The following is a 21,335-nucleotide window of genomic DNA, read 5'->3' as shown; positions in this document are numbered from 1 at the left end:
ATCTGGAGCTGCGTGCCGGCGTTCTTGCAGCGGGACGGAGGTCTAGGTGGGATTCCGGCAGGCTAACATTGGCGCAGAGGTGCAGCAGACTCTCCTCTCCTGAAGGTATGAGCCTCTCTCACATCCCCGTGTATATGATGCAGCTGGTACTTTTTTCAATCATGGAGATTGTCCAGCCGAGAGAGCTAGTTCGGCTTGTGGTTGTTTTTTGATTCATGGCTGTTTTTTGATCCAATATCTACTCAAATAAATGATATCCAGTATGTGTTTGCAGTATATGCTAACGTGTAACTTCCTTTTTGATTCAAGGAAGAGAAGATCACGCAAGGAAGAGAAGATTTGTGTTCGGTGTGCTATCATTTATGTGTCAAGCTTGTCAATATATACTGATATGTTGCCTTTCTTAAAAATACAAATGAAGTGTTGCCCAAATTTTGAATTTTATGTCGTTTCATTTTTCATTCCGTTCTTCCAACCAAACACCGGAACGGAAACAACCCATTCTACTTTTTTGCCCATACCAAACATAGGAATGGAACCGACCCGTTCCTCTGAAATGAAACCATTTCATTCCATGACAATTGGTTCCTCAACCAAACACACCCTAAAGGCCCCCCCCCACCCCTTTAGTCCCGGTTCTTATACGAACCGAGACTAAAGGCCCTCCACGTGGTTGCTGCCTGGAGGTTCATCTTTAGTCCCGGTTGGTAACACCAACCGGTACTAAAATTTTTTTTTTCTCGATTTTTAAATTAATTTAAAAATAAATTTTTAATTTTTTTTTTGAACATAGGCTGTCAAAATCGGATGCAGATTTTCGTGCTAAACATTTTGATATATTATACGTTTTTTTCTGACGTCGTATGCAAAAGTTATAGCCATTTTACATTTTTCCTACACTTTTTGCAAAGCATGTTCAAATTTAAGTTTTAAATTTTCCTAACTAGTAGATGTAGTAACATAACTACTGAAGGAAATATGCCCTAGAGGCAATAATAAAGTTATTATTTATTTCCTTTTATCATGATAAATGTTTATTATTCATGCTAGAATTGTATTAACCGGAAACATAATACATGTGTGAATACATAGACAAAAACAGAGAGTCACTAGTATGCCTCTACTTGACTAACTCGTTAATCAAAGATGGTTATGTTTCCTAACCATAGAGATGAGTTGTCATTTGATTAATGGGATCACATCATTAGGAGAATGATGTGATTGACTTGACCCATTTCGTTAGCTTAGCACTTGATCGTTTAGTTTGTTGCTATTGCTTTCTTCATAACTTATACATGTTCCTATGACTATGAGATTATGCAACTCCCGTTTACCGGAGGAACACTTTGTGTGCTACCAAACGTCACAACGTAAGTGAGTGATTATAAAGGTGCTCTATAGGTGTTTCCGAAGGTACTTGTTGGGTTGGCGTATTTCGAGATTAGGATTTGTCACTCCGATTGTCGGAGAGGTATCTCTGGGCCCTCTCGGTAATGCACATCACTCAAGCCTTGCAAGCATTGCAACTAATAAGTTAGTTGCAGGATGATGTATTATGGAACGAGTAAAGTGTTGGAAATATGCCCTAGAGGCAATAATAAAAGCATTATTATTATATTTCCTTGTTCATGATAATTGTCTTTATTCATGCTATAATTGTGTTATCCGGAAATCGTAATACATGTGTGAATAATAGACACCAACATGTCCCTAGTAAGCCTCTAGTTGACTAGCTCGTTGATCAACAGATAGTCATGGTTTCCTGACTATGGACATTGGATGTCATTGATAACGAGATCACATTATTAGGAGAATGATGTGATGGACAAGACCCAATCCTAAACATAGCATAAGATCGTATAGTTCGTTTGCTAGAGTTTTTCCAATGTCAAGTATCCTTTCCTTAGACCATGAGATCGTGTAACTCTTGGATACCGTAGGAGTGCTTTGGGTGTACCAAACGTCACAACGTAACTGGGTGACTATAAAGGTATACTACGGGTATCTCTGAAAGTGTCTGTTGGGTTGACACGGATCAAGACTGGGATTTGTCACTCCGTATGACGGAGAGGTATCACTGGGCCCACTCGGTAATGCATCATCATTATGAGCTCAAAGTGACCAAGTGTCTGGTCACGGGATCATGCATTATGGTACGAGTAAAGTGACTTGCCGGTAACGAGATTGAACAAGGTATTGGGATACCGACGACCGAATCTCGGGCAAGTAGCATACCGATTGACAAAGGGAATTGTATACGGGGTTGCTTGAATCCTCGACATCGTGGTTCATCCGATGAGATCATCGAGGAGCATGTGGGAGCCAACATGGGTATCCAGATCCCGCTGTTGGTTATTGACCGGAGAGCAATCTCGGTCATGTCTACATGTCTCCCGAACCCGTAGGGTCTACACACTTAAGGTTCGGTGACGCTAGGGTTGTAGGGATATGTATATGCAGTAACCCGAATGTTGTTCGGAGTCCCGGATGAGATCCCGGACGTCAGGAGAAGTTCCGGAATGGTCCGGAGGTAAAGAATTATATATAGGAAGTGCTCTTTCGGTCATCGGGACAAGTTTCGGGGTCACCGGTATTGTACCGGGACCACCGGAAGGGTCCCGGGGGTCCACCGGGTGGGGCCACCTATCCCGGAGGGCCCCATGGGCTGAAGTGGGAAGGGATCCAGCCCAAAGTGGGCTGGGGCACCACTTCCCCTAGGGCCCATGCGCCTAGGGTGGGGGAAACCCTAAAGGGGGCGCCCCCTTGCTTGGGGGGCAAGCCCCCCACCCCTTGGCCGCCACCCCCCTAGGAGATTGCATCTCCTAGGGCCGGAGCCCCCCCTTGGCGAAGCCCTGCCGGAGTACTGCAGCTCCATCATCACCACGCCGTCGTGCTGCTGCTGGAGCCATCTTCCTCAACCTCTCCTTTCCCCTTGCTTCATCAAGAAGAAGGAGACGTCACGCTGACCGTACGTGTGTTGAACGCGGAGGTGCTGTCCGTTCGGCCCTAGAATCTCCGGTGATTTGGATCACGTCGAGTACGACTCCCTCATCCCCGTTCTTTGAACGCTTCCGCTCGTGATCTACAAAGGTATGTAGATGGATCCGATCACTCATTGCTAGATGAACTCATAGATGGATCTTGGTGAAACCGTAGGAATTTTTTTGTTTTCTGCAACGTTCCCCAATAGTGGTATCAGAGCCAGGTTTATGCGTAGTTCTCTTTGCACGAGTAGAACACAATTTGTTGTGGGCGTAGATGTTGTCAACTTTCTTGCCGCTACTAGTCTTATCTTGCTTCAGCGGTATTGTGGGATGAAGCGGCCCGGACCAACCTTACACGTACGCTTACGTGAGACCGGTTCCACCGACTAACATGCACTAGTTGCATAAGGTGGCTGGCGGGTGTCTGTCTCTCCCACTTTAATTGGAGCGGATTCGATGAAAAGGGTCCTTATGAAGGGTAAATAGAAGTTGACAAATCACGTTGTGGCTTTCACGTAGGTAAAAAAACATTCTTGCTAGAACCCTATTGCAGCCACGTAAAACTTGCAACAACAATTAGAGGACGTCTAACTTGTTTTTGCAGCAAGTGTTCTGTGATGTGATATGGCCAAAGTTGTGATGAATGATGAATGATATATATGTGATGTATGAGATCATGTTCTTGTAATAGGAATCACGACTTGCATGTCGATGAGTATGACAACCGGCAGGAGCCATAGGAGTTGTCTTTATTTTTGTATGACCTACGTGTCATTGAGAAACGCCATGTAAATTACTTTACTTTATTGCTAAACGTGTTAGCCATAGTAGTAGAAGTAATAGTTGGCGAGCAACTTCATGGAGACACGATGATGGAGATCATGATGATGGAGATCATGGTGTCATGCCGGTGACAAGATGATCATGGAGCCCCAAGATGGAGATCAAAGGAGCTATGTGATATTGGCCATATCATGTCACTATTATTATTTGATTGCATGTGATGTTTATCATGTTTTGTACATCTTGTTTACTTAGAACGACGGTAGTAAATAAGATGATCCCTCATAATAATTTCAAGAAAGTGTTCCCCCTAACTATGCACCGTTGCGACAGTTCGTTGTTTCGAAGCACCACGTGATGATCGGGTGTGTTAGGTTCCAACGTTCACATACAACGGGTGTAAGACAGATTTACACATGCAAACACTTAGGTTGACTTGACGAGCCTAGCATGTACATACATGGCCTCGGAACACAGAAGACCGAAAGGTCGAGCATGAGTCGTATAGAAGATATGATCAACATGAAGATGTTCACCGACGTTGACTAGTTCGTCTCACGTGATGATCGGACACGGCCTAGTTAACTCGGATCATGTTATACTTAGATGACTGGAGGGATGTCTATCTGAGTGGGAGTTCATTGAATAATTTGATTAGATGAACTTAATTATCATGAACTTAGTCTAAAATCTTTACAATATGTATTGTAGATCAAATGGCCAACATTGTCCTCAACTTCAACGCGTTCCTAGAGAAAACCAAGCTGAAAGACGATGGCAGCAACTATACGGACTGGGTCCGGAACCTGAGGATCATCCTCATAGCTGCCAAGAAAGATTATGTCCTACAAGCACCGCTAGGTGACGCACCCGTCCCACAGAACCAAGACGTTATGAACGCTTGGCAGACACGTGCTGATGATTACTCCCTCGTTCAGTGCGGCATGCTTTACAGCTTAGAACCGGGGCTCCAAAAACGTTTTGAGAGACACGGAGCATATGAGATGTTCGAAGAGCTGAAAATGGTTTTCCAAGCTCATGCCCGGGTCGAGAGATATGAAGTCTCCGACAAGTTTTTCAGCTGTAAGATGGAGGAAAATAGTTCTGTCAGTGAGCACATACTCACAATGTCTGGGTTACATAACCGCTTGACTCAGCTGGGAGTTAATCTCCCGAATGACGCAGTCATTGACAGAATCCTTCAGTCGCTTCCACCAAGCTACAAGAGCTTTGTGATGAACTTCAATATGCAGGGGATGCAAAAGACCATTCCTGAATTATTTGCAATGCTGAAATCAGCAGAGGTAGAAGTCAAAAAGGAACATCAAGTGTTGATGGTGAATAAAACCACTAAGTTCAAGAAAGGCAAGGGTAAGAAGAACTTCAAGAAGGACGGCAAGGGAGTTGCCGCGCCCGGTAAGCAAGCTACCGGGAAGAAGCCAAAGAATGGACCCAAGCCCGAGACTGAGTGCTTTTATTGCAAGGGAAGTGGTCACTGGAAGCGGAACTGCCCCAAATACTTAGCGGACAAGAAGGCCGGCAAAACAAAAGGTATATGTGATATACATGTAATTGATGTGTACCTTACCAGTACTCGTAGTAGCTCCTAGGTATTTGATACCGGTGCAGTTGCTCACATTTGTAACTCAAAGCAGGAGCTGCGGAATAAGCGGAGACTGGCGAAGGACGAGGTGACGATGCACGTCGGGAATGGTTCCAAGGTCGATGTGATCACCGTCGGCATGCTACCTCTACATTTACCTATGGGATTACTTTTAAACCTCAATAATTGTTATTTAGTGCCAGCTTTGAGCATGAACATTGTATCAGGATCTCGTTTAATTTGAGATGGCTACTCATTTAAATCCGAGAATAATGGTTGTTCTATTTATATGAGAGATATGTTTTATGGTCATGCTTCGATGGTGAATGGTTTATTCTTAATGAATCTCGAGCGTAATGCTACACATGTTCATAGTGTGAATACCAAAAGAGTAAGGTTGATAATGATAGTCCCACATACTTGTGGCACTGCCGCCTTGGTCACATAGGTGTCAAACGCATGAAGAAGCTCCATGCAGATGGACTTTTAGAGTCTCTTGATTATGAATCATTTGACACGTGCGAACCATGCCTCATGGGTAAAATGACCAAGACTCCGTTCTCAGGAACAATGGAGCGAGCAACCAACTTATTGAAAATCATACATACTGATGTGTGCGGTCCAATGAGTGTTGAGGCTCGCGGTGGCTATCATTATGTTCTCACCCTCACCGATGACTTGAGTAGATATGGGTATGTCTACTTAATGAAACACAAGTCTGAGACCTTTGAAAAGTTCAAGGAATTTCAGAGTGAGGTTGAAAATCAACGTGACAAGAAAATCAAGTTCTTGCGATTAGATCGTGGAGGAGAATACTTGAGTCACGAATTTGGCACACACTTATGAAAATGTGGAATAGTTTCACAACTCACGCCACCTGGAACACCTCAGCGTAATGGTGTGTCCGAACGTCGTAATCGCACTCTATTGGATATGGTGCGATCTATGATGTATCTTACCGATTTACCGCTGTCATTTTGGGGCTATGCTTTAGAGACTGCCGCATTCACTTTAAATAGGGCTTCGTCGAAATCCGTTGAGACGACACCGTATGAATTATGGTTTGGGAAGAAACCTAAGCTGTCATTTCTAAAAGTTTGGGGATGCGATGCTTATGTCAAGAAACTTCAACCTGAAAAGCTCGAACCCAAGTCAGAAAAATGCATCTTCATAGGATACCCTAAAGAAACTGTTGGGTATACTTTCTACCTCAGATCCGAAGGCAAGATCTTTGTTGCCAAGAATGGGTCCTTTCTAGAGAAAGAGTTTCTCTCGAAAGAAATAAGTGGGAGGAAGGTAGAACTTGATGAAGTATTACCTCTTGAACCGGTAAGTGGCGCAGCTCAAGAAAATGTTCCTGAGGTGCCTGCACCGACTAGAGAGGAAGTTAATGATCATGAAACTTCAGATCAAGTTGCTACTGAACTTCGTAGGTCCACAAGGACACGTTCCGCACCAGAGTGGTACAACAACCCTGTCTTGGAAATCATGTTGTTAGACAACGGTGAACCTTCGAACTATGAAGAAGCGATGGCGGGCCCGGCTTCCGACAAATGGCTAGAAGCCATGAAATCCGAGATAGGATCCATGTATGAAAATGAAGTATGGACTTTGACTGACTTGCCCGTTGAGAGGCGAGCCATAGAAAATAAATGGATCTTTAAGAAGAAGACAGACGCGGATGGTAATGTGACCATCTACAAAGCTCGGCTTGTCGCTAAGGGTTATCGACAAGTTCAAGGGGTTGACTACGATGAGACTTTCTCACCGGTAGCGAAGCTAAAGTCCGTCCGAATCATGTTAGCAATTGCCGCATTCTATGATTATGAGATATGGCAAATGGACGTCAAAACGACATTCCTTAATGGTTTCCTTAAGGAAGAATTGTATATGATGCAGCCGGAAGGTTTTGTCGATCCTAAGAATGCTGACAAGGTGTGCAAGCTCCAATGCTCGATTTATGGGCTGGTGCAAGCATCTCGGAGTTGGAACATTTGCTTTGATGAGATGATCAAAGCGTTTGGGTTTACGCAGACTTATGGAGAAGCCTGCGTTTACAAGAAAGTGAGTGGGAGCTCTATAGCATTTCTCATATTATATGTAGATGACATACTTTTGATGGGAAATGATATAGAACTCTTGGACAGCATTAAGGCCTACTTGAATAAGAGTTTTTCAATGAAGGACCTTGGAGAAGCCGCATATATATTAGGCATCAAGATCTATAGAGATAGATCAAGACGCCTCATAGGTCTTTCACAAAGCACATACTTTGATAAGATATTGAAGAAATTCAATATGGATCAGTCTAAGAAGGGGTTCTTGCCTGTGTTACAAGGTGTGAAATTGAGCTCAGCTCAATGTCCGACCACGGCAGAAGATATAGAAGAGATGAGTGTCATCCCCTATGCCTCAGCCATAGGTTCTATTATGTATGCCATGCTGTGTACCAGACCTAATGTAAACCTTGCCGTAAGTTTGGTAGGAAGGTACCAAAGTAATCCCGGCAAGGAACACTGGACAGCGGTCAAGAATATCCTGAAGTACCTGAAAAGGACTAAGGAAATGTTTCTCGTTTATGGAGGTGACAAAGAGCTCGTCGTAAAGGGTTACGTCGACGCTAGCTTCGACACAGATCTGGATGACTCCAAGTCACAAACCGGATATGTTTATATTTCGAATGGTGGGGCAGTAAGCTGGCGCAGTTGCAAGCAGAACGTCGTGGCAGGATCTACATGTGAAGCGGAGTACATGGCAGCCTCAGAGGCAGCGCATGAAGCAATTTGGGTGAAGGATTTCATCACCGACCTAGGAGTCATACCAAATGCGTCGGGGCCAATCAAACTCTTCTGTGACAACACTGGAGCTATTGCACTTGCCAAGGAGCCCAGGTTTCACAAGAAGACCAGGCACATCAAGCGTCGCTTCAACTCCATTCATGAAAATGTTCAAGATGGAGACATACATATTTGTAAAGTACATACGGACCTGAATGTAGCAAATCCGTTGACTAAACCTCTCCCTAGAGCAAAACATGATCAACACCAGAATTCCATGGGTGTTCGATTCATCACAATGTAACTAGATTATTGACTCTAGTGCAAGTGGGAGACTGTTGGAAATATGACCTAGAGGCAATAATAAAAGCATTATTATTATATTTCCTTGTTCATGATAATTGTCTTTATTCATGCTACAATTGTGTTATCCGGAAATCGTAATACATGTGTGAATAATAGACACCAACATGTCCCTAGTAAGCCTCTAGTTGACTAGCTCGTTGATCAACAGATAGTCATGGTTTCCTGACTATGGACATTGGATGTCATTGATAACGAGATCACATCATTAGGAGAATGATGTGATGGACAAGACCCAATCCTAAACATAGCATAAGATCGTGTAGTTCGTTTGCTAGAGTTTTTCCAATGTCAAGTATCCTTTCCTTAGACCATGAGATCGTGTAACTCCCGGATACCGTAGGAGTGCTTTAGGTGTACCAAACGTCACAACGTAACTGGGTGACTATAAAGGTATACTACGGGTATCTCCGAAAGTGTCTGTTGGGTTGACACGGATCAAGGACTGGGATTTGTCACTCCGTATGACGGAGAGGTATCACTGGACCCACTCGGTAATGCATCATCATTATGAGCTCAAAGTGACCAAGTGTCTGGTCACGGGATCATGCATTACGGTACGAGTAAAGTGACTTGCCGGTAACGAGATTGAACAAGGTATTGGGATACCGACGATCGAATCTCGGGCAAGTAGCATACCGATTGACAAAGGGAATTGTATACGGGGTTGCTTGAATCCTCGACATCGTGGTTCATCCGATGAGGTCATCGAGGAGCATGTGGGAGCCAACATGGGTATCCAGATCCTGCTATTGGTTATTGACCGGAGAGCAATCTCGGTCATGTCTACATGTCTCCCGAACCCGTAGGGTCTACACACTTAAGGTTCGGTGACGCTAGGGTTGTAGGGATATGTATATGCAGTAATCCGAATGTTGTTCGGAGTCCCGAATGAGATCCCGGACGTCACGAGGAGTTCCGGAATGGTCCGGAGGTAAAGAATTATATATAGGAAGTGCTATTTCGGCCATCGGGACAAGTTTCGGGGTCACCGGTATTGTACCGGGACCACCGGAAGGGTCCCGGGGGTCCACCGGGTGGGGCCACCTATCCCGGAGGGCCCCATGGGCTGAAGTGGGAAGGGATCCAGCCCAAAGTGGGCTGGGGCGCCATTTCCCCTAGGGCCCATGCGCCTAGGGTGGGGGAAACCCTAAAGGGGGGGCGCCCCCTTGCTTGGGGGGCAAGCCCCCCACCCCTTGGCCGCCGCCCCCTAGGAGATTGCATCTCCTAGGGCCGGAGCCCCCCCTAGGCCCTCCTATATATAGTGGGGGGGATGGAGGACCTCTTACCTTTGCTTTTGGTGCCTCCCTCTCCCTCTCCAACACCTCCTCCTCCTCCATAGAGCTTGGCGAAGCCCTGCCGGAGTACTGCAGCTCCATCACCACCACGCCATCGTGCTGCTGCTGGAGCCATCTTCCTCAACCTCTCCTTCCCCCTTGCTGGATCAAGAAGAAGGAGACGTCATGCTGACCGTACGTGTGTTGAACGCGGAGGTGCCGTCCGTTCGGCGCTAGAATCTCCGGTGATTTGGTTCACGTCGAGTACGACTCCCTCATCCCCGTTCTTTGAACGCTTCCGCTCGCGATCTACAAAAGTATGTAGATGGATCCGATCACTCGTTGCTAGATGAACTCATAGATGGATCTTGGTGAAACCGTAGGAAAATTTTTGTTTTCTGCAACGTTCCCCAACATAAAGAGACTTGCCGGTAACGAGATTGAACTAAGTATTGAGAAACCGACGATCGAATCTCGGGCAAGTAACATACCGATGACAAAGGGAACAACGTATGTTGTTATGCGGTCTGACCGATAAAGATCTTCGTAGAATATGTAGGAGCCAATATGAGCATCCAGGTTCCGCTATTGGTTATTGACCGGAGATGTGTCTCGGTCATGTCTACATAGTTCTCGAACCCGTAGGGTCCGCACGCTTAAAGTTCGGTGACGATCGTAATTAGGGTTTTTGTGTTTTGATGTACCGAAGGTTGTTCGGAGTCCCAGATGTGATCGCGGACATGACCAGGAGTCTCGAAATGGCCGAGACATAAAGATTGATATATTGGAAGCCTATATTTGGATATCGGAAACGTTCCGGATGAAATCGGGATTTTACCGGAGTACCGGGGGTTACCGGAATCTCCGCGGGGGTTATTGGGCCTACATGGGCCATAAGGGAGAAGAGGAGGGCCGGCCAGGGCAGGCCGCGCGCCCCCTCTCCCCCTAGTCCGAATAGGACAAGGAAGGGGGGGCGGCGGCGCCCCCCTTTCCTCTTTCTCCCTTCCTCCTTCCTTTTCCAACAAGGTAAGAGGGGGGAGTCCTACTCCCGGTTGGAGTAGGACTCCTCCAGGCGCACCCTTAGGGCCGGCCGCACCTCCCCCTCTCCCTCCTTTATATACTGAGGCAAGGGAGCACCCCATGACACAAGTTGATCATTGTGATCATTCCTTAGCCGTGTGCGGTGCCCCCTTCCACCATATTCCACCTCGGTCATATCGTAGCGGTGCTTAGGCGAAGCCCTGCGTCGGTAGTACATTATCACTTGGATCGGTCGGATCGGGAAGACGTACGACTACTTCCTCTACATTGTGTCAACACTTCCGTTGCCGGTCTACGAGGGTACGTAGACAACACTCTCCCCTCTCGTTGCTATGCATCACCATGATCTTGCGTGTGCGTAGGAATTTTTTTGAAATTACTACGTTCCCCAACAGTGGCATCCGAGCTTAGGTTTTATGTGTTGATGTTGTGCACGAGTAGAACACAAGTGAGTTGTGGGCGATATAAGTCATACTGCTTACGAGCATGTCATACTTTGGTTCAGCGGTATTGTTGGATGAAGCAGCCCGGACCGACATTACGCGTACGCTTACGCGAGACTGGTTCTACCGACGTGCTTTGCACACAGGTGGATGGCGGGTGTCAGTTTCTCCAACTTTAGTTGAACCAAGTGTGGCTACGCCCGGTCCTTGCGAAGGTTACAACAACACCAACTTGACAAACTATCATTCTGGTTTTGATGCGTAGGTAAGAACGGTTCTTGCTAAGCCCGTAGCAGCCACGTAAAAACTTGCAACAACAAAGTAGAGGACGTCTAACTTGTTTTTGCAGGGCATGTTGTGATGTGATATGGTCAAGACATGATGCTAAATTTTATTGTATGAGATGATCATGTTTTGTAACCGAGTTATCGGCAACTGGCAGGAGCCATATGGTTGTCGCTTTATTGTATGCAATGCAATTGCGCTGTAATGCTTTACTTTATCACTAAGCGGTAGCGATAGTCGTGGAAGCATAAGATTGGCGAGACGACAATGATGCTACGATGGTGATCAAGGTGTCGCGCTGGTGACGATGGTGAACATGAAGGTGCTTCGGAGATGGATATCACAAGCACAAGATGATGATGGCCATATCATATCACTTATATTGATTGCATGTGATGTTTATCTTTTATGCATCTTATCTTGCTTTGATTGACGGTACCATTTTAAGATGATCCCCACTAAATTATCAAAGTATAAGTGTTCTCCCTGAGTATGCACCGTTGCGAAAGTTCTTCGTGCTGAGACACCACGTGATGATCGGGTGTGATAGGCTATACGTTCAAATACCACGGGTGCAAAACAGTTGCACACGCGGAATACTCACGTTTAACTTGACGAGCCTAGCACATATGGCCTCGGAACACGGAGACTGCAAGGTCGAGCATGAATCATATAGTAGATATGATCAACATATTGATGTTCACCATTGATACTACTCCATCTCACGTGATGATCGGACATGGTTTAGTTGATTTGGATCACGTGATCACTTAGAAGATTAGAGGGATATCTTTCTAAGTGGGATTTCTTAAGTAATATGATTAATTGAACTTAAATTTATCATGAACTTAGTACCTGATAGTATCTTGCTTGTCTATGTTTGATTGTAGATAGATGGCTCGTGTTGTTGTTCTGTTGAATTTTAATGCGTTCCTTGAGAAAGCAAAGTTGAAAGATGATGGTAGCAATTACACAGATTGGGTCCGTAACTTGAGGATTATCCTCATTGCTGCATAGAAGAATTACGTCCTAGAAGCACCGCTAAGTGCCAAGCCTGCTGCAGGAGCGACACCAAATGTTATGAACGTCTGGCAGAGCAAAGCTGATGACTACTCGATAGTTCAGTGTGCCATGCTTTACGGCTTAGAACCGGGTCTTCAACGACGTTTTGAAGGTCATGGAGCATATGAGATGTTCCAGGAGTTGAAGTTAATATTTCAAGCAAATGCCTGAATTGAGAGATATGAAGTCTCCAATAATTTCTATAGCTGCAAGATGGAGGAGAATAGTTCTGTCAGTGAACATATACTCAAAATGTCTAGGTATTATAATCACTTGACTCAACTGGGGGTTAATCTTCCTGTTGATAGTGTCATTGACAGAGTTCTTCAATCAGTGCCACCAAGCTACAAAAGCTTCGTGATGAACTATAATATGCAAGGGATGAATAAAACTATTCATGAGCTCTTCGTGATGCTAAAAGCCGCGGAGGTAGAAATCAAGAAGGAGCATCAAGTGTTTATGGTCAATAAGACCACCAGTTTCAAGAAAAAGGGCAAAGGGAAGAAGAAAGGGAACTTCAAGAAGAACAACAAACAAGTTGCTGCTCAGGAGAAGAAACCCAAGTCTGGACCTAAGCCTGAGACTGAGTGCTTCTACTGCAAGCAGACTGGTCACTGGAAGCGGAACTGCCCCAAGTATTTGGCGGATAAGAAGGATGGCAAAGTGAAGAAAGGTATATGTGATATACATGTTATTGATGTGTACCTTACTAATGCTCGCAGTAGCACCTGGGTATTTGATACTGGTTCTGTTGCTAACATTTGCAACTCGAAACAGGGGCTATGGATTAAGCGAAGATTGGCTAAGGACGAGGTGACGATGCGCGTGGGAAATGGTTCCAAAGTCAATGTGATCGCGGTCGGCACGCTACCTCTGCATCTACCTTCAGGATTAGTATTAGACCTAAATAATTATTATTTGGTGCCAGCGTTGAGCATGAACATTATGTCTGGATCTTGTTTGATGCGAGACGGTTATTCATTTAAATCAGAGAATAATGGTTGTTCTATTTATATGAGTAATATCTTTTATGGTCATGCACCCTTGAAGAGTGGTCTATTTTTGATGAATCTCGATAGTAGTGATACACATATTCTAATGTTGAAATCAAAAGATGCAGAGTTGATAATGATAGTGCAACTTATTTGTGGCACTGCCGTTTAGGTCATATCGGTGTAAAGCGCATGAAGAAACTCCATACTGATGGACTTTTGGAACTACTTGATTATGAATCACTTGGTACTTGCGAACCGTGCCTCATGGGTAAGATGACTAAAACACCGTTCTCCGGTACTATGGAGAGAGCAACAGATTTGTTGGAAATCATACATACAGATGTATGTGGCCCAATGAATGTTGAGGCTCGTGGCGGATATCGTTATTTTCTCACTTCCACAGATGATTTAAGCAGATATGGGTATATCTACTTAATGAAACATAAGTCTGAAACATTTGAACAGTTCAAAGAATTTCAGAGTGAAGTTGAAAATCATCGTAACAAGAAAATAAAGTTTCTACGATCTGATCGTGGAGGAGAATATTTGAGTTACGAGTTTGGTCTACATTTGAAACAATGCGGAATAGTTTCGCAACTCACGCCACCCGGAACACCACAGCGTAATGGTGTGTCCGAACGTCGTAATCGTACTTTATTAGATATGGTGCGATCTATGATGTCTCTTAGTAATTTGCCGTTATCGTTTTGGGGTTATGCTTTACAGACGGCTGCATTCACGTTAAATAGGACACCATCGAAATCCGTTGAGACGACGCCTTATGAACTGTGGTTTGGCAAGGAACCAAAGTTGTCGTTTCTGAAAGTTTGGGGCTGCGATGCTTATGTGAAAAAGCTTCAACCTGATAAGCTCGAACCCAAATCGGAGAAATGTGTCTTCATAGGATACCCAAAGGAGACTGTTGGGTACACCTTCTATCACAGATCCGAAGGCAAAATTTTTGTTGCTAAATTCGGAGTTTTTCTAGAGGAGTTTCTCTCGAAAGAAGTGAGTGGGAGGAAAGTAGAACTTGATGAGGTAACTGTACTTGCTCCCTTATTGGAAAGTAGGACATCACAGAAACCGGTTTCTGTGACACCTACACCAATTAGTGATGAAGCTAAAGATAATGATCATGAAACTTCAGATCAGGTTACTACCGAACCTCGTAGATCAACCAGAGTAAGATCCCACCAGTGTGGTACGGTAATCCTGTTCTGGAAGTCATGCTACTAGATCATGATGAACCTACGAACTATGAAGAAGCGATGGTGAGCCCAGATTCTACAAAATGGCTAGAAGCCATGAAATCTGAGATGGGATCCATGTATGAGAACAAAGTGTGGACTTTGGTTGACTTGCCCTTTGATCGGCAAGCAATTGAGAATAAATGGATCTTCAAGAAGAAGACTGACGCTGACGGTAATGTTACTGTCTACAAAGCTCGACTTGTTGCAAAAGGTTTTCGACAAGTTCAAGGGATTGACTACGATGAGACCTTCTCACCCGTAGCGATGCTTAAGTCTGTCCGAATCATGTTAGAAATTGCCGCATTTTATGATTATGAAATTTGGCAAATGGATGTCAAAACTGCATTCCTGAATGGATTTCTGGAAGAAGAGTTTTATATGATGCAACCAGAAGGTTTTGTCGATCCAAAGGGAGCTAACAAAGTGTGCAAGCTCCAGCGATCCATTTATGGACTGGTGCAAGCCTCTCGGAGTTGGAATAAACGCTTTGATAGTGTGATCAAAGCATTTGGTTTTGTACAGACTTTTGGAGAAGCCTGTATTTACAAGAAAGTGAGTGGGAGCTCTGTAGCATTTTTGTAATTATATGTGGATGACATATTATTGATTGGAATGTTGGGGAACGTAGTAATTTCAAAAAAATTCCTACGCACACGCAAGATCATGGTGATGCATAGCAACGAGAGGGGAGAGTGTTGTCTACGTACCCACGCAGACCGACTGCGGAAGCGTTGATGCAACATAGAGGAAGTAGTCGTCCGTCTTCCCGATCCGACCGATCCAAGCACCGTTACTCCGGCACCTCCGAGTTCTTAGCACACCTACAACTCGATGACGATCCCCGGGCTCCGATCCAGCAAAGCGTCGGGGAAGAGTTCCGTCAGCACGACGGCATGGTGACGATCTTGATGTTCTACCGACGCAGGGCTTCGCCTAAGCACTACAACGATATGATCGAGGTGGAATATGGTGGCAGGGGGCACCGTACACGGCTAAGGAACGATCTCAAGGATCAACTTGTGTGTCTAGAGGTGCCCCCTGCCCCCGTATATAAAGGATCCAAGGGGGAGGGGCTGGCCGGCCAAGGAGGGCGCGCCAGGAGAGTCCTACTCCCTCTGGGAGTAGGATCCCCCCCCCAATCCTAGTTGGAATAGGATTCCTTAAGAGGGGGAAAGAGAGAGAGGGGGGCCGGCCACCTCTCCTAGTCCTAATAGGACTAGGGGAGGGGGGAGGCGCGCGGCCACCTTGGGCTGCCCCTTTCTCCTTTCCACTAAAGCCCACTAAGGCCCATATAGCTCCCGGGGGGTTCCGGTAACCTCCCGGTACTCCGGTAAAATCCCGATTTCACCCGGAACACTTCCGATATCCAAACATAGGCTTCCAATATATCAATCTTTATGTCTCGACCATTTCGAGACTCCTCGTCATGTCCGTGATCACATCCGGGACTCCGAACTAACTTCGGTACATCAAAATGCATAAACTCATAATAACTGTCATCGTAACGTTAAGCGTGCGGACCCTATGGTTCGAGAATAATGTAGACATGACTGAGACACATCTCCGGTCAATAACCAATAGCGGGACCTGGATGCCCATATTGGCTCCTACATATTCTACGAAGATCTTTATCGGTCAGACCGCATAACAACATACGTTGTTCCCTTTGTCATCGGTATGTTACTTGCCCGAGATTCGATCGTCGGTATCCAATACCTAGTTCAATCTCGTTACTGGCAAGTCTCTTTACTCGTTCTGTAATACATCATCCCGCAACTAACTCATTAGTTGCAATGCTTGCAAGGCTTATGTGATGTGCATTACCGAGAGGGCCCAGAGATACCTCTCCGACAATGGGAGTGACAAATCCTAATCTCGAAATACGCCAACCCAACATCTACCTTTGGAGACACCTGTAGAGCTCCTTTATAATCACCCATTTACGTTGTGACGTTTGGTAGCACACAAAGTGTTCCTCCGGCAAACGGGAGTTGCATAATCTCATAGTCATAGGAACATGTATAAGTCATGAAGAAAGCAATAGCAACATACTAAACGATCGGGTGCTAAGCTAATGGAATGGGTCATGTCAATCAGATCATTCAACTAATGATGTGACCTCGTTAATCAAATAACAACTCTTTGTTCATGGTTAGGAAACATAACCATCTTTGATTAACGAGCTAGTCAAGTAGAGGCATACTAGTGACACTTTGTTTGTCTATGTATTCACACATGTATTATGTCTCCGGTTAATACAATTCTAGCATGAATAATAAACATTTATCATGATATAAGGAAATAAATAATAACTTTATTATTGCCTCTAGGGCATATTTCCTTCAGTCTCCCACTTGCACTAGAGTCAATAATCTAGATCACATCACCATGTGATTAATATTGATAGTTCACATCATCATGTGATTAACACCCATAGTTCACATCGCCATGTGACCAACACCCAAAAGGTTTACTAGATTCGGTAATCTAGTTCACATCACTATGTGATTAACACCCAAAGAGTACTAAGGTATGATCATGTTTTGCTTGTGAGAGAATCTTAGTCAACGGTCTTTCACATTCAGATCCGTTATGTATTTTGCAATTTTCTATGTCTACAATGCTCTGCACGGAGCTACTCTAGCTAATTTCTCCCACTTTCAATATGTATCTAGATCGAGACTTAGAGTCATCCAGATCCATGTCAAAACTTGCATCGACGTAACTTTTTACGACGAACCTTTTGTCACCTCTATAATCGAGAAATATTTCCTTATTCTACTAAGGATAATTTTGACCGCTGTCCAGTGATCTACTCCTAGATCACTATTGTACTCCCTTGCCAAATTAGTGCAGGGTATACAATAGATCTGGTACACAGTATGGCATATTTTATAGAACCTATGACTGAGGCATAGGGAATGACTTTCATTCTCTTTCTATCTTCTGCCGTGGTCGGGCTTTGAGTCTTACTCAACTTCACACCTTGTAATACAGGCAAGAACTCTTTCTTTGACTGCTCCATTTTTGAACTACTTCAAAATCTTGTCAAGGTATGTACTCATTGAAAAAACTTATCAAGCGTCTTGATCTATCTCTATAGATCTTGAAGCTCAATATGTAAGCAGCTTCATCGAAGTCTTTCTTTGAAAAAACTCCTTTCAAACACTCCTTTATGCTTTACAGTATAATTCTACATTATTTCCGATCAACAATATGTCATTCATATATACTTATCAGAAATGTTGTAGTGCTCCCACTCACTTTCTCGTAAATACAGGCTTCACCGCAAGTCTGTATAAAACTATATGCTTTGATCAACTCATCAAAGCGTATATTCCAACTCCGAGATGCTTGCACCAGTCCACAGATGGATCGCTGGAGTTTGCACATTTTGTTAGTACCTTTCGGATTGACAAAACCTTCTGGTTGCATCATATACAACTCTTATTTAATAAATCCATTAAGGAATGCAGTTTTGTTTATCCATTTGCCAGATTTCATAAAATGCGGCAATTACTAACATGATTCGGACAGACTCAAGCATAGATACGAGTGAGAAACTCTCATCGTAGTCAACACCATGAACTTTGTCGAAAACCTTTTGCGACAATTCTAGCTTTGTAGATAGTAACACTACTATCAGCGTCCGTCTTCCTCTTGAAGATCCATTTATTCTCAATTGCTTTCCGATCATCGGGCAAGTCAACCAAAGTCCATACTTTATTCTCATACATGGATCCCATCTCAGATTTCATGGCTTCAAGCCACTTTGCGAAATCTGGGCTCACCATCGCTTCTTCATAGTTTGTAGGTTCATCATGATCTAGCAGCATGATTTCCAGAACAGGATTACCGTACCACTCTGGTGCGGATCTCGCGCTGGTTGATCTACGAGGTTCAGTTGTATCTTGTCCTGAAGTTTCATGATCATCATCATTAGCTTCCTCACTAATTGGTATAGGTGTCGCAGAAACAGTTTTTTGTGATGTACTACTTTCCAATAAGGGAGCAGGTACAGTTACCTCATCAAGTTCTACTTTCCTCCCACTCACTTCTTTCGAGAGAAACTCCTTCTCTAGAAAGGATCCATTCTTAGCAACGAATATCTTGCCTTCGGATCTGTGATAGAAGGTGTACCCAACAGTCTCCTTTGGGTATCCTATGAAGACACATTTCTCCAATTTGGGTTCGAGCTTATCAGGTTGAAGCTTTTTCACATAAGCATCGCAGCCCCAAACTTTCAGAAACGACATCTTTGGTTTCTTGCCAAACCACAGTTCATAAGGCGTCGTCTCAATGGATTTTGATGGTGCCCTTTTAACGTGAATGCAGCTGTCTCTAACGCATAACCCCAAAACGGTAGTGGTAGATCGGTAAGAGACATCATAGATCGCACCATATCTAATAAAGTACGGTTATGACGTTCGGACACACCATTACGCTGTGGTGTTCCGGGTGGCGTGAGTTGCGAAACTATTCCACAATTTTTCAAGTCTACACCAAACTCGTAACTAAAATATTCTCCTCCACGATCAGATCGTAGAAACTTTATTTTCTTGTTACGATGATTTTCAACTTCACTCTGAAATTCTTTGAACTTTTCAAATGTTTCAGACTTATGTTTCATTAAGTAGATATACTCATGTCTGCTCAAATCATCTGTGAAGATCAGAAAATAATGATACCTGTCGTGAGCCTCAATATTCATCAGACCACATACATCAGTATGTATGATTTCCAACAAATCTGTTGCTCGCTCCATTGTTCCGAAAAACAGAGTCTTTAGTCATCTTGCCCATGAGGCATGGTTCACAAGCATCAACCGATTCATAATCAAGTGATTCCAAAAGCCCATCAGCATGGAGTTTCTTCATGCGCTTTACACCAATATGACCTAAACGGCAGTGCTACAAATAAGTTGCACTATCATTATTAACTTTGCATCTTTTGGTTTCAATATTATGATTATGTGTATCACTACGATCGAGATCCAACGAACTATTTTCATTGGGTGTGTAACCATATAAGGTTTTATTCATGTAAACAGAACAACAATTTATTCTCTTACTTAAATGAATAACCGTATTACAATAAACATGATCAAATCATATTCATGCTCAATGCAAATACCAAATAACACTTATTTAGGTTCAACACTAATCCCGAAATTATAGGGAGTGTGCGATGATGATCATATCAATCTTGGAACCACTTCCAACACACATCGTCACTTCACCCTTAACTAGTCTCTGTTTATTCTGCAACTCCCGTTTCGAGTTACTAATCTTAGCAACTGAACTAGTATCAAATACCAAGGGTTTGCTATAAACACTAGTAAAGTACACATCAATAACATGTATATCAAATATACTTATGTTCACTTTGCCATCCTTCTTATCCGCCAATCACTTGGGGTAGTTCCGCTTCCAGTGACCAGTCCCTTTGCAGTAGAAGTACTTAGTCTCAGGCTTAGGACCAGACTTGGGCTTCTTCACTTGTGCAGCAACTTGCTTGTTGTTCTTCTTGAAGTTCCCCTTCTTCCCTCTGCCCTTTTCTTGAAACTAGTGATCTTGTCAACCATCAACACTTGATGTTTTTCTTGATTTCTACCTTCGTTGATTTCAGCATCACGAAGAGCTTGGGAGTTGTTTCCGCTATCCCTTGCATATTATAGTTCATCACGAAGTTCTACTAACATGGTGATGGTGACTAGAGAATTCTGTCAATCACTATCTTATCTGGAAGATTAACTCCCACTTGATTCAAGCGATTGTAGTACCCAGACAATCTGAGCACATGCTCACTAGTTGAGCGATTCTCCTCCATCTTTTAGCTATAGAACTTGTTGGAGACTTCATATCTCTCAACTCGGGTATTTGCTTGAAATATTAACTTCAACCCCTGGAACATCTCATATGGTCCATGACGTTCAAAACGTCTTTGAAGTCCCGATTCTAAGCCGTTAAGCATGGTGCACTTAAACTATCAAGTAGTCATCATATTGAGCTAGCCAAACGTTCCTAACGTCTGCATCTGCTCCTGCAATAGGTCTGTCACCTAGCGGTGCATTAAGGACATAATTCTTCTGTGTAGCAATGAGGATAAACCTCATATCACGGATCCAATCCGCATCATTGCTACTAACATCTTTCAACACAATTTTCTCTAGGAACATATCAAAATAATCATATGAAAGCAACAACGCGAGCTATTGATCTACAACATAGATATGCTAATACTACGAGGACTAAGTTCATGATAAATTAAAGTTCAATTAATCATATTACTTAAGAACTCCCACTTAGATAGACATCCCTCTAATCTTCTAAGTGATCACGTGATCCAAATCAACTAAACCATAACCGATCATCACGTGAGATGGAGTAGTTTTCAGTGGTGAACATCATTATGTTGATCATATCTACTATATGATTCATGCTCGACCTTTCGGTCTCCGTGTTCCGAGGCC

The 21,335-nt window shown here is 43.8% G+C and overlaps 1 protein-coding gene across 1 annotated transcript in view; it reads left to right on the top strand.

Moving 5' to 3' along the window:
• LOC119315621 (vegetative cell wall protein gp1-like) overlaps window positions 1-21,335 on the top strand; it is a 30,594-nt gene that overhangs the window by 410 nt on the left and 8,849 nt on the right. The window lies entirely within an intron of this gene.

Source organism: Triticum dicoccoides, chromosome 6A (assembly GCF_002162155.2).
Source record: "Triticum dicoccoides isolate Atlit2015 ecotype Zavitan chromosome 6A, WEW_v2.0, whole genome shotgun sequence".
Classification (NCBI taxonomy): domain Eukaryota; kingdom Viridiplantae; phylum Streptophyta; class Magnoliopsida; order Poales; family Poaceae; genus Triticum; species Triticum dicoccoides.
Note: the sequence above shows the minus strand (reverse complement) of the source record. Positions and strands in the feature narration are given on the sequence as shown.